Genomic DNA, 16,871 nt, shown 5'->3' with positions numbered 1-16,871 from the left:
TTTATGATTAGATACAGCACAGCTGTCACATTCAGTGACTGTGGTTGGAATGTGTCACTTAGGAGAGCATCTAGCAGATCAGATAATAAAATGCACAAAAGGAAAACTAAGCAAAGAATAGAAACCTTGTAGAGAGAACAGAGAGAAAACCATTAAAGCAGCTATTAGATTTGGAAAGAAGGATGTAGATGACAAAAAGTCTGAGATCTTTCTCTCTGTCACTTGGCTTTTTTAAATAAAGGCCTATGTGTTTATAGCTCTTTTAGCCTTTTCAAATATTAGTGCAAGCTTCCTATAGACTATGGAACAGTTAGGCTACAAGCACCTCAACGAGACCCACTTTCAGTGTCTATAGTTTTCAGTCACTGTGATGTCAAAGCACATGGATCTCTTCAAAGGTGCAACTCAACTGCAAAGCAAATCTAGGAAGAAAAGCACTATGAGATAGTACATGATTCATGAGTTTCTAACTTCTGTCTTTCCCAGTACTCAAGTCTAGGTTATGATCCTCAGTTTGCACATGGACACAGAAATTTATAGGGATGGCTGATGCAAATGCTGGCTATCTCCCTCTCTGGTTTTCTTTGCTGTACATGGAGGATTACAACACTTGCTTACTATAGAATCTCTTGTCACTGGAAAACTAGTGTATTTTTCTATATATTCAGTGTGGCCTATACCTTGATTTCTCACCATAATCAGTTTCACATTTCATTAATTTTTGCCCTAAATAATCAGCATCTGCACAAATACAATGTTTCTGCAGCTTAACGTGATCTTCCCTTTTAAATAAACCTATACTGTCAGTCATGTCAGTGCATGAACACTCCACTGAACCAAACCCAGTTTAAACAAAGAATATTATTTTTCTGTCACTACAAAGGTAGGTACTCTTTTCTGTACCACATACCACTTTTCAGAATAGTGCAAACACAACATGTTCATAACTACAGTAATAGAGGACTTTTTTTAATGGGATGAGAATAATGTTTACAAATCTGGAAAAGCAATATTGTTTTTTACACTGTGTAATGATAAACAGAAAATAGAATATGAGAGTACCTGGTGTCTTTCATCAACTAACAGAATAACCAAGTTAATGTCTGTGGGAGTGACTCTGCAGGAAAGGGAGGAAGAGAAAAGCAGGAGGCTGTGGCAGCTTGGCAAGGTGAAGCTAGCACGGCTGTCTGCCAACAAGGCCAAGGCTTTGTATTGATACCTCTTTTTTGCTTCAGCTTCTCCCTCCAAACTCTGTTCTTCCTGTGCTGTTTATCATTTAGTTTAAGAAGGACGGCAGCAGGACCAGCTGTCCCTACATCTTTCATATGAATTGTGTGTTGCTGCAACTGTACGTACAGATGCTGTGGCCAATTGCCCTCAGAAATACTGATCAAGCACATAGTTCTCCAGGCCAAATTAGCTACTCTCCTATAGGCCATCTTGCCACACCAAACACCTGGGTGTTTGTGATAATTGCAAGATTTCATTTATACTGTGCTGTTTTAAGATAATCCATACAGGACGGATCACTGTGAATCACATTGACAGGAGCAGCTGCATAAAGGCTGCCAAGCTGTTGTGCATCTGGGAGAGCTCACACACACAAAGGCCACTACAAGAGAGGGTACTGTAGATTTAATGAGAATTTTCTCTTATTTAAATAATTTGAAGAGTGGCTTACAACTTCTCATTATTAGGACAAAAGTCTCCTTTTAATAAAAAGACTGTGATCACAGAAAATAAATATTTTGGAAGAAAATGAGGACTTAAATCTTCAAAATTAGTAATATTTGAGCCTGTCTCATATCAAGGATCCAAAATATTTAAGAAAAACAATAACAGAGTCCTACAAGATAATACCTATTAGATTCCTAAACATGTCTATTTTTACGCAGAAAAACCTATATGACTATGCCACGTAATTACATTTCCTATGTACTTTGTTTTCCAGGAAATTGACTTTTCACCTGTGCTCACTTTCTATGTGTATCTACAGCATAAACTTTATCTGTAGAAATATTTTTATATGCTAATATTAAAAAAGCCAAACATATGTAGGAAAAAAAAATATATTTGTGCTCCTGAGTGTATTTAGAGATGCTCTAGATGATTACAGATTGTTTCAATATTTGGAATTTAATTTTAGATAACAGATTATGGCAACCTTTTCTGAAAATATATTTTCAATCATATTTTTATTACCATTTTTAAGAAACAAATTATTCTGTTTTTCTGACACATTGTATTTTATCACCAATAACTTTACTTGAGTTTATTCTGTACCTTCCATAATGAAATAATATAATTTAAGATTATGCTTCTTGCATCACTTATATTATGATATTGTATTATGATATGTATATAGCATCATATATACTGCATAGAATTACTTCTTTTGCTTTCTTGGGAGTTGGTCTACGATGTAGTGAATATCTTCCTAAAATATTCCAGATGATCACTTTTTTATCACTGTATCTTCTGACTCCTGAGTTTTCAACTTATTCAGCAAAAATATGAACAAAATTCAGTTTACTGATGTTCCAACACACAGAAAGAGCATCACACAGCAGCCGTGTGCTCAGCTTCAGATATGCATAGGCATTCATACTATGAGATGCAGCATCTGAAGCGATCTATTTCTTTCATAGATTTCAGCCCCACAAATGTTCCTCAGTGCTTAACTTTGTAGAAAGCACTTTGCAGACAAATACAACAAACTGCCTGTGTACTGAGGCACTAAATAGCTGTGGAACACATTCTAAAGGTCAAAACTGAGAAACATACCAGTAACTTCAGCTGGAGTTGTGTGTGTTGAAGACTGTAGAATTTGCCTGAAAATAAATAATTTATGCATATTCTTACATAAATCATGAAGATTAACCTCTTATTTCACTTCCATTCCTTTTCATTGTCCTATCTTCATACCATATATCACTTATTGAAGAAAGCATCCATATATATTTCGAGTGCATGCACTGTAGGTTTGGACTTGGCATGGTTTTTGCTCATTTGCAGAGAAATTTGATGAAGAAAGTGTGGAAGAAGTAGAAAAAGCATTGAATAGCTTGAGATGTGACTGAAAAGTAGCTGAATGGGTCATTAGCATTGAGATAGTATATTTAGCTGAGCTATTTAATCTTTCTCATGCTGAGTGCTAAGTGAGTGCATGTTGTGGAAAGCAGTAATGAATACTGATACGTGTTGCCTGCTAACAAATTATCTAAGAGAACATTACATGAGAGATGTTGCCATGGCAGTCAATGTTGGGAGTGTTTGTATCATTGTTATGCAAAGGACATGACTTCATTTCTCAGCTGGCTTTGCACCATTGCTCAGTGGGCCTGATGAGTTTCATCCTCTTGCTAGAAGAGGTGATGGTGTGGAAGTCACATGGGCAACAGGGACATCAATATACAGCAGGGTCTTTCACAAGTAATCAAAACCATTGAGTGGCACATGTGACATTATGACATCTGGCAAGGAATAGATTTACTAGCTCTGTTATATGCGATCAAGAACAGTTTGATACATGAATGAAGTAGAAATCCTGGAGATAAAAAGTGTGGTTGGGGATCACATGGCAGTGAAGCCAGAGAACACAGTAACTACCTGACACATGAAATGAAGACCACCCATGTCAAAACGCTAACTGCCCTAGAAGGCTTAGAAGTGTGGATGCTTCTGGGCAGAGAGAAAATTAATAGTGAAACCATAATTTTCTTGTGAAGTTTGTCTTGCTATTTCTACATAAAGTACTTTGAATGGTATGTACAGGAAGAGAGGAGGTTCAGAAGAAGGTGATGAGGAAAAGTAAACAAAAAATAGTGAATTGTTTTGAGATGCATATTCTGCCTCTTTTGTTAAGTGTCTATAGATTATGCTGAGATCATTCATGCCTATTAGCAAAAGTTAAGCAATGGAAAGACCAGATTTTGCCACAAGAAGGCCGTGAGGCTCTCTTTGCAAAAGTCTAGGACTAGCACCAAAAGGCTACGTTCTTAGAACTAGGTAAGAACTGGAGGTGTAACAGATCCTGTTATTGTACGACCCCTTTCTGATAGAACTATATTTGTTGGTGAGATGCATATTTTCACTGATGTTTAGGGATGCAATATTTTTTCAGGAATTCAGTGAGCTGCTATTGGCCCAATAACATGGTTTGGAACAAATAGGTAACATTCCTTTTTTTTCCCTTCTTTATTTTTTAATGTCTAAATATCTGTTCTGATAGAAAAGCACTGCAACCCCCTTCTACATAATAAGCTTCTCTGAACTGGTTCAAAGATTTACCAAGCAGTTTACCATGATGAAGAAATTTAATCTTCCATAATTCTTGGAGTATCGTTTTTCTTTAACAATAGATACATTTCAAGTCCATTTTTCAGTATCTATCTACAGCACATGACGTCATACCTGTGCTTGATAAATGAACTGTCCATAGAATCCAGACACCTTTTTAATAGTTTAACAGGCTCAAAATTTATGGGAAATTGTTTGGAAATCACCCATTTAATCTTGCTTTTGTCTTGCTTTCTTTAGAGTACACAGCTTATACACTACAGTAGGATAAAGTATAAGGGAAGAACTCTGATTCTTCAATGTGTTTGTGAGACCAGGGCATAGTATTGAGGAGAAAGGGGGCAGGGCAAATTAATAAAGGTGATGTTCAGCTTTGTTATGCCCAGTGAGGAAATCCCTTGTAGAAGTAGTTTCGTGCTCCTCTTAAGTATTTCAAGGATGGACATGAGCCAACACTTCATAGCATATCTCTTCTCAAAAAATACTTCCATTCTAGGCTAGTAGTACCTTATACAAGTTATTATCATGCCAAACCCTTCTTTCCTGGCAGAAGTTCTCCTGGAAGATTGCATAGGGCTTTCTAAAATAACATGGCAAAGGTAACCAAGACAAGTTTACTGAAAAACAGTATCTATTTCCAGGGGAGAAAAATATATAAACTAATAAGCCAGAGTTCAGCTCAGTTTGTGCTGAGCATCCTCAAAGGTTGAAATTTCTCAGACAGTGATCCCTATAATTGCTTTGGGAAGTCAAGAGAATTCCTCCTGTCATACTGGTGATTCTTACTGATAGGTACAGTCATGATACTACTAATTTTAGTTCTGTTCAGATCTCTTAAAAATGTGAGAAACTATTTTGATCAACTGGACCTCAAATAGAAAATTAACAAGAATCTTTAAACCCTTCTAGTTTTAGTTATCTTTTTTTTTTTTTTTACTTCTGTGGTTTTACTTCTGTTCTTATGTCACTGAACTTTACACAGGAATAAAATGTAATCGGAGCCTGAAGAAACAGACATTTGACAAACAACAAACATGGGTATGAATAATCAGTTTATTGTTCACTTGGTCATTTGCCTGTTGATGCAACTATCCATTATCTGCAAGTGTAATTTTCCTACTTTGCACCATTTCTAATTGTGATTCCTTATTTATTATATGTTCAAATCAACACTTCTAAAAAGGACATGAAAAGATAATAGTGGCTTTGAAAGCTGTGATGGGTGTCTCCTCAATGCATCTCAGTAGATGTGACACTCTCTTTATGATTAAGCTTGTTCTTTTGTCATGGACTGTCCCTAACTTGGATCCTTTGTCCTCCCATTTTTAGAGAATTATTCTGTGTAGATTTCACCACATTTTGATCCCTGAACCCATTGAATAACAAACTTTGCAAAGGAAAGACAGCTAAGTGTACTCAAATCATATTTTTCCCTTGAACTGCCTTTGTAGCCAGAAAGTGGCCTTTACAAGTGATGTTGTGGGCTTCCATTTGCACTATCTCTAAACGTTTTGTATCATATGTAGTCATTTAAGAAACAAAGACATTTCTACCTGCCAATACTTAGTCTTTATTTCAGTTTCCTCCTCATCTGTAGGTAAATGGGAGTTCCTTTAGTCTACGAATATGGTGAAGTCTGTCAGCTTGTATCTTCCACTGAGATTTATTAGGCACTGGTAGCAAATAGCACAAAATATTATTGCTTCTTGTATTGTGCTGTGACATGAAAAAAGATAGTTTGTTTCTCTATTTCCATTGTATTTTTAGGCATTTTTTAACCACACGTTCATGTAGTCGTTTATTACACTTTTTCAGCTACTGAAACTCTTTTAAGTTCTTTTTATTCCCAACATGTATCTGAGTGCAGACAAGGTGTTATTCACACATCGTAGGCATATGGGTATGTAACAGTGTAAAAAAATCCCTTCTATTCATAAGTGTGCCCTTACACACACAATTAATAGCTTTACCAGCCCTATGCATAAAACTGCTCAGCCTGGGTACTTCTTTTTGAAAGGTGTATTAAGCTTCGTTCCTTGCCAACTATTGTGGAAAGTATGCATGGAGACACACTTCCAGACAAGGAAGAGGCAAATAGAAGCACCTGTGCCATCTAACAGATGACAAAAGGGTAAAAAGGAGTAACAATTGCAGTATTTTCCTGCTTAAAGAAAATAGGTGGTATATAGATTTCCAAGGGTCAGAAGAGGTGGTGAAATGGGGGTGGAAAAGAAAGTAATAAATTGAACTGATGAAAGCAACAAATGGAGATTGTGAAGGCATGGCTAGAAAAAGAGAAGCAAGAGTGAGAACAAGCAAGACATAGTAAGAAAACAAGATATGGCATACTGTGTAAATGCAGATCATGACATAAACCTGTACCTAGGACTCTTAAGAGGAAACAAAAGTTTGTTTACTCAGAGGGATGCAGACAAAAACCTGATTATTTTTCTCCAGAGAATTTTGACAATTTTATGTCATTTTGTTAGGAATGACTCTTTGAGATCATTAAGCAGTACAACAAAATGTGCTTCTGAACTGTAAAGAAACTGTGAAAAGGATGGGAATTTGGACAGCCAGTTTTAAAGCGTGGTGCACTGCAATGAGGTAATGAATCTGAATTCAGAGAAGGAATGAGATGCCGCCAGAAACACAGGGAGTTGTCCTCAGACCCTTTCATCGTAGCTGTCCTTACATAAATTAATCTGGCAGAACTGGAAGACCTGAGGCTTCTATGAGCTCAGTGGGAGGAGCGGCGGGCTGAGATGGGTGGTTGCCTTTGCAAAACCTAACCTAGAACTCATAGATCAAAGTGAGGCCAGCACTAGACCAAAAGAGGTATAAGAGGACTTGCTCTCTGGTACTGACAAAGATTTAGGGATTTCCCTGCCTTTGAGCTACAGCTCTGGACAAATGACTAACTGGATCTCTGGAGTAAGCCATAGTCTCATTCCAGATAAATACTATCTGTGATTTTATTCCCACTAAGATTCTTGAGGAATGATGACCGTAACACTGTAGAGGGAATAAAACAGAATTACCTGAAAACCTGAAAGAAGGCAAAATGCTGGATGGAAGCTCAGACCAAGCATTTCACTTACTGGTTCCCCATGGTCAAGATGAATTTGGCTGCTGTTCCCAATAGTGCTAGAAAGGCTTATGCTCCAAACAGCCATTCAACCCATCAAATAACAGCGTAACTTATAAACTAATACAGGAAGGAGTTAATTGTGCAACAAGTTAGAGAGTGATTTTGGAAAGTGGATTAAGGACCTTTCCATCTATTATTTCTATAGTAATGAAATTATCATTGTCCATCTCCTCTTTTTACCTTTGAGGAAGGGTTTAGTCCCAGCTTATTTTGTTGATGATAATTAGAGTTTCACGTCACTGACCATCTGGAACACGAGATGTGAGCACTGGGAAACTAACCAAACTTGCTATTAGCAGGATCTTTAAAAGAGCTTCTTTCCCAGAATAGAGGAAATCCCACATAAAAGGATGGCGTTCTTGCTTAATAAATCTTCCTTTCTTGTTTCTCCATGAGCTTTACTGTACAGACCAGTGTTGTTAAATCAGGGGGAAAATGTTATGGAATTTCTGTAATACTTGTTATAGCTGGAATTTCAGTATGAATATCAAGACTTGGAACCGAATGCTTTCAGGAGGTAATCCTCACAACATTATTTTTTTTCACTTTTTAATATTTAATTTCCTTTTTTCCAATATCAGCTCCACATTAAAATTCTACTGAGCTTCTAGTTAATACACACTAAGGTCTTTCTGGCTATGTTATCTAATTGGTTCTGTTTTGTTTATGCAATTTATTTGAATAGGCAGCCTTCAGCTGCAGTCTGCTAAGCTAGAATAGATTTCAGTGAGTACTGTTATGGAGGTTGCCCTCAGGGATGTATGAAAATGTAGCTTAGCTCAAATCAGCTGGGAATGTCTGTACTTGTCATATCCCATCAAGTCAGACTAGCTGCAGGTATTTCTGTCCACTTATACACAAACAAACTGACAGCATTTAAAAATATGGAATGCAAGCTCAGAATTAAGAATGCTGCTTGCAGTGCTTGCAAATCACATCTAAGGGGCAATTATTTAGCTACATGTTCCGTACAAATGACCAAATTGGCATCAAAGCTTCTTCATTTCAAAAATTCCTACTGGGATCGCTTCAGACCTGAAGTGCACACTGGTACGAGTCAGCTTGTTTTCTGAGCTCTTCCAGATGTTTTTTCTTATCCAAATAACCTTCCTCAAGTGAATAAGACAGATTTTCTGAGAGCAAGATAATTACATACAGAGTCTAATTCTACTTACAGAGACAACTCCCATTTAGTTTAAAAGGAATGGATTGATACTATTTCCCTTGAAGTGTTCAAAAAAACCCACCTCATCTCTCTGGATGAGACACTGTACAGAAAAGTCTGTCTGGTACTTGCAGTAGATCAACATGTATTTTCAAGTCTTCTTGGCAGGGAAGACAGAGGTGGCGTATGTATCAGAAAGGTGAGGGAGAGCTTGCTATTTCATTTACTGGGTACCCACCAATGTCTATTTACTGTTCAAATCATTTCCAGAAATACAATATTGAAGAGAACAGCAATCTCAGAGAGAAAGAGGTTTAGACACAACAACACAAATTCCCATCTAAATTCCTTTATTCTTTGGAGATCAGGTTGTCATTGCATGAAAGAACAACTCCTTCACTCTGTGGGTGAATGGACTGCATACTTCCAGGGGCTACGCAGGAGCACTAGGAGAGACTGAAGTATCTAGTGAATTTGAATTTCATTATTCTAACCCACTCTCAGTATTTATTTTTTTACCAACAGCAACATCAGGTAAACTGTTTCCCACTGCAATCCTTAATCTTTCAAGATTCATATCCTTAAGCTACTGAGTCTGTTAGACTGAACTAACTCTCCATGAAATTCTTTTGCATGTGCACCTGTGTACAAACATACATATATACTTATTTGTGCATGGGGACTCATCCATAAAGCACATCAAAATCATGCAAAGGTTATAAAATACACAGAAGTTACATAATGCCCCAAATGTATTTTCATATCTTACAGAAGAGGAGTTGAGAGCCACCTTCTGTAAACATTTTAATCAACTGTAACCTTTAGGTTTAATTTTTCATATACAGAAACCTTCCTGTCTCCATATCCCAGACATTATTTCAGTGTGCATGTTTCACCTTTTGGATTAGGAACTTTAATGTTCTCAGAATACACTTTTGTCACTTGAGCAAAGAGAATAACTGATAGGAATAGCATGCAGCTGTCTTCCTTCAGTGCCAGGCACAGCAGGAGGAGAGAGTGTATACCTCTAGCTACTGTATCTCAGAGCCACTTAAATGGTTAGAATCAGCAAATTTCTGTTCTCAGAATTTATTCCAACAGTTATAGAGTTCCACTCTATTTTTTCTTTTTTTTCTTAATGTCAGTCTATCTCCTTCTCTCTCCTTTATTTTTTCAACAGACATGAGTCACCAACTCTATCTCACCCTTCCCATTCCCCTGAGCTCCGTGACCTACTCCACCCCTTCTGCTGCAGTCACCAATCCTTTTGTCTCTCAACTGAGATGGAAAGAAATTATTTCTAAAGTTAAGCTAGGACTGTAAACTCTTAACCCAGTCTATTTCATTCCCTAAAGCCTAGAGATACCCTGTTTTAATTTCTGATACATGCACTTCTTTGCTATCTTCCTTATTATGTTGTAACAAACAGGAGATAATGAGGACAAGAGAGAGGGATGCTGCTGCTCAGTTCTGAAGTCTGGTGACATGGCAGATAGCAGTTTGGGGAACAGCAATTGCAGGGGAAAATGTATTTAAGTTTTAGATAGCACATGCCTACTACAAATGAGATCTTAGAATATTTTTTAGCTGATGAAGTTTATCAGATCTCGGCTAAGATTTGTGAACCAAACATTTCAGAAACCTTAAAAAATTGCTGAATTTTGGTACATTTTCACAAGGGTGAAGGATGCATGAGTAACAGGTGGATAATTTCCTCTTTCCTTCCCCTTAGAAGTGACAAGTCTGAATTTCAAAGTGGTACAGTGAGAGAGCTTTGTCATTCTGTGGTTGTAAGGTTTCTGTCCAAGATAAGCACAGATATATTCTCTCTATATTGGTTCTGCAAATAAATAAATAAATAACTCCCAAACATTAATTTGTTTAAAAAAGATAAAGTCTCCATGAAAAGGGTGATGAAACATGGAAATGTAGTCTAAATAGTGCCATTTTGGCAAAGTCACCACCAACAAAAAAACACCCAAATAAAATTAGGGCACTGCCTGGCATGCTGCAGGTGTGAGTGGCCCTGAGAGGACAGTGTGACAAAGCTGCCCATTTCTACCACGTTTAGGGAAATGTAACTTACAGACATTTGCTGAAAAGACCATTGTATCAAATAAAAAAAATCTACTCTTGTTATCAGTTTCCTCTTCATGCGTTTGGTGCTTTGATGTTCCCTAACTAATTGCTAATTATAATGATCTACATATTCTGAATGTAATATATGTATTCATCATGAAATTTCTGTGCATTTCTGGGGAGACCTGGTGACATTACAATTTAGATTTTGAAAAGGAAGATTTAAATATTGATAAAACTTGGAACAAAAAAGCATACAAACAATACATTGACCAAACTGATATTAGAGGTTTTCCCTTAATAATTTCTCCGTTACAAAATCCCACAAAAGTGAAAACATTTTTAAACCTACAGCATTCTCATTTTGTTTCCCTGTTCATTGCATATTTATACTCACTTAAAAGAAATCAAACAGTTCTTCTTTTCTACATTGTTCTATTGATCTGTAGCAAGCACAGCCAGAAATGATACTGAGAGAGGTGAGAATAATGGAGTGCCTGGCAGGCTGTTGTTCTCTGCCTCAGACACCCTGGGAAAGGGTTATAGCTAGATGAAAACATTCCTGAAGAAAATATTTCTGCCTCCTGGATCATTTAACAGTGTACATCTTCTTTTTTACAGTATTTTTATTCCTACAGAGCAATGGCAAGGGTATTTCTAAACACAGTTTTACATTCTATTTCTAGAGTTAGCAGGATTTAGCCCTTAGCTAGGAGAGTGGTTTAGCTCCATGTTGTTAGAGTGAGGTGAATGCAAGTGTTTGTGAGGCAAGGCTCCTTCATTCTAGTAATTATGAGGGTAATGAAGCTAGTCACTATTATTTTCATTTTATTAATAGCTGTGTTTTAGCCTCATGGAACTGCCTGTCTGGGGAAAGTATCTATTTTGAAACTAAGCAGTGGAAATTAGTGCATTATACTAAATGTTTATCCATAAATCAATGGAGTCTTCACAAATCCAGAAGGGAAAACTGTGTTTGGCTGCTTGTCATTTCTGAGAGATACTCCACCCTGCATTGAATCTAGGCCACAGATAATAGCAGAAAACTTAATTTTAAACAAAGGGAGATCTTAACTGTCTTAATCTTACCTTTGCAGAATAGTTCACGACCAGATGCCAGTTACATGCCCAAAACCCTTAGCATACGTATTTATGAGTAATGCATTCTTATGAAAGCAAGAACTGCCATCCAATATATTATAAGATCTCTTGGATTGATTTGCAGTATATTTAGGAAACTGTGGAGGTTTTTTTAGGCTTTTATTATCCAGATTATATGCAAGATTCCAACTAGCTTTTAGATTGTCTTTCAAGGGTGGCATGTGTTTCTATAGCAGTGCTTAAAGTTGGCTTATCATTTGAAACTCCTGTAGCAGGGATAGGGAGATAAAGACTGTAGCAAGGGTTTTGAGAAAAATATTCCTGAAAATAGAAGTCATAAATATGGAACATGTGTGTTCTAATATTTCTCTTCTTGCTATAATCTTCAAGGACAAAAAACATTTTTTTACCATTGTGATTGTGTTAGAGTTTGGAACAGAAATTCTATCCAGGTCCACTTCACTGCCTAACTGGTGATTTGTCTTATAAGCCTCCAGACTACAGGGCATTTGGAGGTGTCATAATCAACAATGACTTAATGCTTAAGCAAAACAATCTCCACAAGGTTTGGCAGCTCCGTCTCTGGTTCTCAGCAGCCCCAAGCAGCTGAAATAACCATGGTGGCTGTGGACAGCCAGCTACAGTTTAGAACAGCTTCACCCAATGCAGTCATTTGCAGCTCCCGGGCAAGGAGAGAAGGTACAAGATGGATGCAAAGCCACCTTTAAACCCAGTTGCCTCCCTACCCAAGTCCCATGTACTACACAGTCTGTCTCTAAACACCTGATTTGGGCAACTGCTTTTCAGTCAGGATTTACTACAGATATAACTCCAGACTCTTTTTCACTTTGAAATAATTCCAGAGATGCTACTCTATCACCTTCTCAGAAATTCTTACATAGTTTTTTCTCTAAAGTGACTTAAATGGACTATACCTTCCCAACACTGCATTTTTCCAGTGAATGACTATTAGTACTTGTGTTGGGACTTGTTGAATTACATCTTCTTTGGAGAGCACTGCCAAGTAATTTCATTTTAATGTTCTGTGTCTAACATTAAAGGTATAGTGGTGATTTTAAAGAACTTCATACTACAGAAAGATAAGGCAATCAGCAATAGGTAAGACTGCAATTTTAAAATTTCTACCATGGCTTGGATTTTTCCTTTCTGTAAGCTGTAAAAACCAAACTGTTAGTGTAATATCAGAAATGTAAATGAGGAGAACTTCAGGCCTACCTTGCTCCTATAGGAATATTTCTGCCACTCTCTATGCAAGAGTGACCAGCTTTTCTAGCAAGTGAAGTGCCTTTCCCTAAGGTGAAATTTCATTCTGTTAATTTGTTATATTTGGATCAGGAACAGAGACTGACAATTCAGAATATCCCTAAATCCCCATCCTCAGCTCCAGTATATCAAGAAAACAAAACATGTACCATGTTTTGTGTCTGACGTTATTACTGCCAACACCAGAGCATACAATTCACATCTCGATTTATTTTAGACTTTCTCATAATAACAGCTGCATTTCTTGTCTTCACTTGGACACTTTTTAAAAAATAGAAATTGCCATGGCAACAGCTACAACCATTTATTATGAAGCAATAGAAGTGGAACTAATATTTGTGAGAGAAGCTCTGATATTAGGATAGTATTTCATTCAGATAATGCCAGAATCATTTTTCATATCTCTTCCAATTTTTAAAAGAAAAAATATAAAATATTTTCAATAATAAAATGTAGGTGGGATTGAACTGCTCAGGAGATTTAAAAGATTTTCCTTCTTTAGATTCCTGGCTCATCTCAAATCCAGATTAGCAAGAGGCAAAAATGGTCATTTCTTTAGTGAAAATGAAAAATATTAGCATTAGCACATGAAAAATATTATAGAGGTACAGAGATTTGAAAATCTCATTCCTAGATTAGCTAGATTCTCAACTGAAGCACAGAGACAGCAAACTGAGTACATTGATTTTGTCTTCACTGGGGGAAAACAAGATGTGACCCATCCTTGAAAAGTACTATTGCCTAATGCAAAGGAAAAATTCCTAGTCAGTTTGCAACGCTAACACAAAACAGTTTAAAAGGAACTGTCCTTCCCTTAAGATTTTGCTTCATATCACTTGCAACATATTATGCTGCCTGAGACAATAAGGTACTATTTTCCCTATTACAATCTGGCTGAAGAGGGAAGTTTTGCAGTGACCCAAGGTCATATTGTTCCCAGTCAGGATTGAGGTAGAGTCATCCAATGTATGGTACAGATACATTTGGAATCACATGGCCCATTTTGCTCGCATCTGTTTCCAATATTTCACAGAGCATTAAACAGTTTTTTATATTATTTTTTTTAATTCCACAAGAATCTGGGTAGAACATTAACAAACTGTATTCCAGATGTTGAATATGTACATGAAATTTAAAACTGTTTTCCTATTCATACCCCTTCTGACTATGATGAAAAGCATTTATCAAGCACAGACTGTACAGGGCCTACATACCATGTTGTGGACACATACAAAAGATCCTATTTCTTCCTATCTATTACACAGAAATAATCCTATTTTAGGCAGGAGTGAGGGAGGACACTGAAACAGAAGAAGCTTTAGGTAGACTTTTGGACTCCTTTCACTCTAATTTTTATGTGATTTATCTTAACTGCATTCAGCATCAGCTCTCTCAGTGTACTGCTATGTTCACAAGTTCCTAAAGACACTGAAGTTGCATGAAGGGAGACCAAGGGCTCCCTTCTTAGTGTCTTCCAGAAAACATTCTGGAAGTGAACATGCCTGAGGCTGTTGATAGGCCTGAAATTTGGCACAGCACTTTAGTATTGGCCACAGACTATCCATCCACTCCAGTGACCCCCCGCATCCTCTAGCAGCAGACTTAGCTCTGTCTTTTAATTTTAATTTTAAACTTAAAATTAATTTTAAACACAGACAGATCTCTTTGCAGAACAAAAGCACCCGTACTTCATTGCCTACTTACTAAACACTAGGTTTGTTCTGAACAAAGATTATAACATAGACCATCTTAATTAAATTACTTTTATGTCATGCACTGTTTATTTCAGGGAGGTAACACATTTCAGGAAAGAAACTTCTGCTGTTCCTGAGAAAAATTTACAAAAGCGTGTGTTTCATAGATATTTTTAAGAGACTGAGATCTGGTAGAAATCACAGAGTCTACATTCAGTTTCTCCTGCCCCCTCAACTTAGTGCTTTGAATTCTTTGTAGCATATGACCAGTAACATGCTCATTGGCATTTATCTGGAAACTTTGCATCCTGTGTTACACTTAAGACAGGGCAGTTACATGGAAGACTTGAGGCTTGGCAGACCAGTGGTAAGAACAGGGTTCTTTCCTGTTTTACTGACAAAGAAGCAGTGAAAGAACAGGCTATTCATTTTCCTCAAAATGAGGAGGACTGGACATTTTGAGCTTCTTCATGCTGTCTCTGGGAATATTGAGCTGTCACGGGTCTCCTGTAAATTTGGAATGCTGTCTGTGAACAGAAATTGGACACACCACCCTTGAACACATCAGTCTCATGACCTTCATAAGCAGAGGTCACAGAAGAGAAAAGCTCTTTGAATATTAAATAAGAACCTGTTGTATATGTTATTTCATTGATCAGCTAAGCAACTATATTGCCCCTCCCCTCCGTTCAGATTAATTCAAGGGGATTTCAGAGAGGATTACATTGTACTGTAGTACTGTTTAACCATCTAACTCTCAGGAAGAAGCTGATTTGAACCCCAGAGGAGGAGGGGGATGTGAGTAGGACTACACATTTGTGAAGGATAAGGACTAGCTGTTGTTACAAAGGGAAGGCTGCTGTTCACCCCTTGGTATTTCACACTGCAGAGGTGTAGCGAGTTCCACTGCAATGTTATGATGATGTGTCAAACCCTAAATGAAGGGAGTACTGTCTGGTATAAAATACACATTCTTTTCTGTTATTTTAGTCTTAAGCTTCTTCCAAGCAAAATCATTAACTATGTCATTCTACAATAATTATGATTCAATAAAGGTTTACTGCAGACATTTTCTACTTAATCTCTACTAGTTGTCCATAAGGGCAAAGGATTGTTCATGGCTAACCAAACTCCTTGAAATGTTCCCTGAAGTGTTTGGGTGATATGCTACTTTTTTGTAATACCAGCATAAATCTGGAAGACGTGTGTTGAATCAGTGGAGTTACCTCAGATACTGATAATTGTAATGGTAGTTTGGGGCAGTTTCTCATCTGGAGTGCTCAAACAGAATGACAGTAAATCATAGTCATTTAGTGGTAATCTGCTGCAGTGTTCTAACATGCATCAGCCAGTGCAGGCAACCATCAGGCTGCGGAGGTTTATCAACAGGGAGGTAGAATTCAATTGACATAGATAAATGTCACATTTACTTGCAAGAGTGCAGTCACTGTAAAAACCAAGGCTAGTTAAAAGGCTTCATTATGTCATCTTTGAGTTATCCCCATTATTTTCATACAAAAGCAGGGTTTAATTAATACCACCCATCCTTCCAGTAATCCCATTCCCTTCCTCTTATGGACACATCAGCCAGCATCTTGGTTACTGTGCTCTCATGTTTTATTCTTTGATGCCATGTGTGTCAAGTACTGGTAATAGTGTAGCACAGAATGCAGCACATGCTGTCATGGGCAACCCACTATCAGCCTGTTTTCTGCTGGTGTGCTTCATTCCTCTCAAAGATATGGGACAGGCTTTTTGGAAAAGAGTTGTCACTAGAAAATGACTGTGATATTTGCAAATAGATTTATGAAAATTAGACATTTAGAAGCAATAGCAGCCATTTACAAATGAAATGTTTCTACACCAAGCCTCAGATGAAAGCGAACGTATGGTACTATTATTTTCTTTTACAAAGAATTTAAGGTCCAGGTTGCTGTTCTTCTGAACTTTTTTCTATCAAAGATCAAAACAGGGTAGTATTTGCCTAGAAAGGGGTAATGAAAAGTTAAGATACTTGTACAGATAGGTTAGGACAGCACACAGTATTTATCAGATGCACAGGGGTAGATAAGCTCCACACCAGATCAGATATGACTTT

General features: G+C 37.2%; 1 protein-coding gene across 1 annotated transcript in view; it reads left to right on the top strand.

Moving 5' to 3' along the window:
- Nucleotides 1-16,871, top strand: part of SLC9A9 (solute carrier family 9 member A9) — a 191,779-nt gene that overhangs the window by 52,302 nt on the left and 122,606 nt on the right. The window lies entirely within an intron of this gene.

Source organism: Apus apus, chromosome 8 (genome assembly GCF_020740795.1).
Source record: "Apus apus isolate bApuApu2 chromosome 8, bApuApu2.pri.cur, whole genome shotgun sequence".
NCBI classification, from domain to species: domain Eukaryota; kingdom Metazoa; phylum Chordata; class Aves; order Apodiformes; family Apodidae; genus Apus; species Apus apus.
Note: the sequence above shows the minus strand (reverse complement) of the source record. Positions and strands in the feature narration are given on the sequence as shown.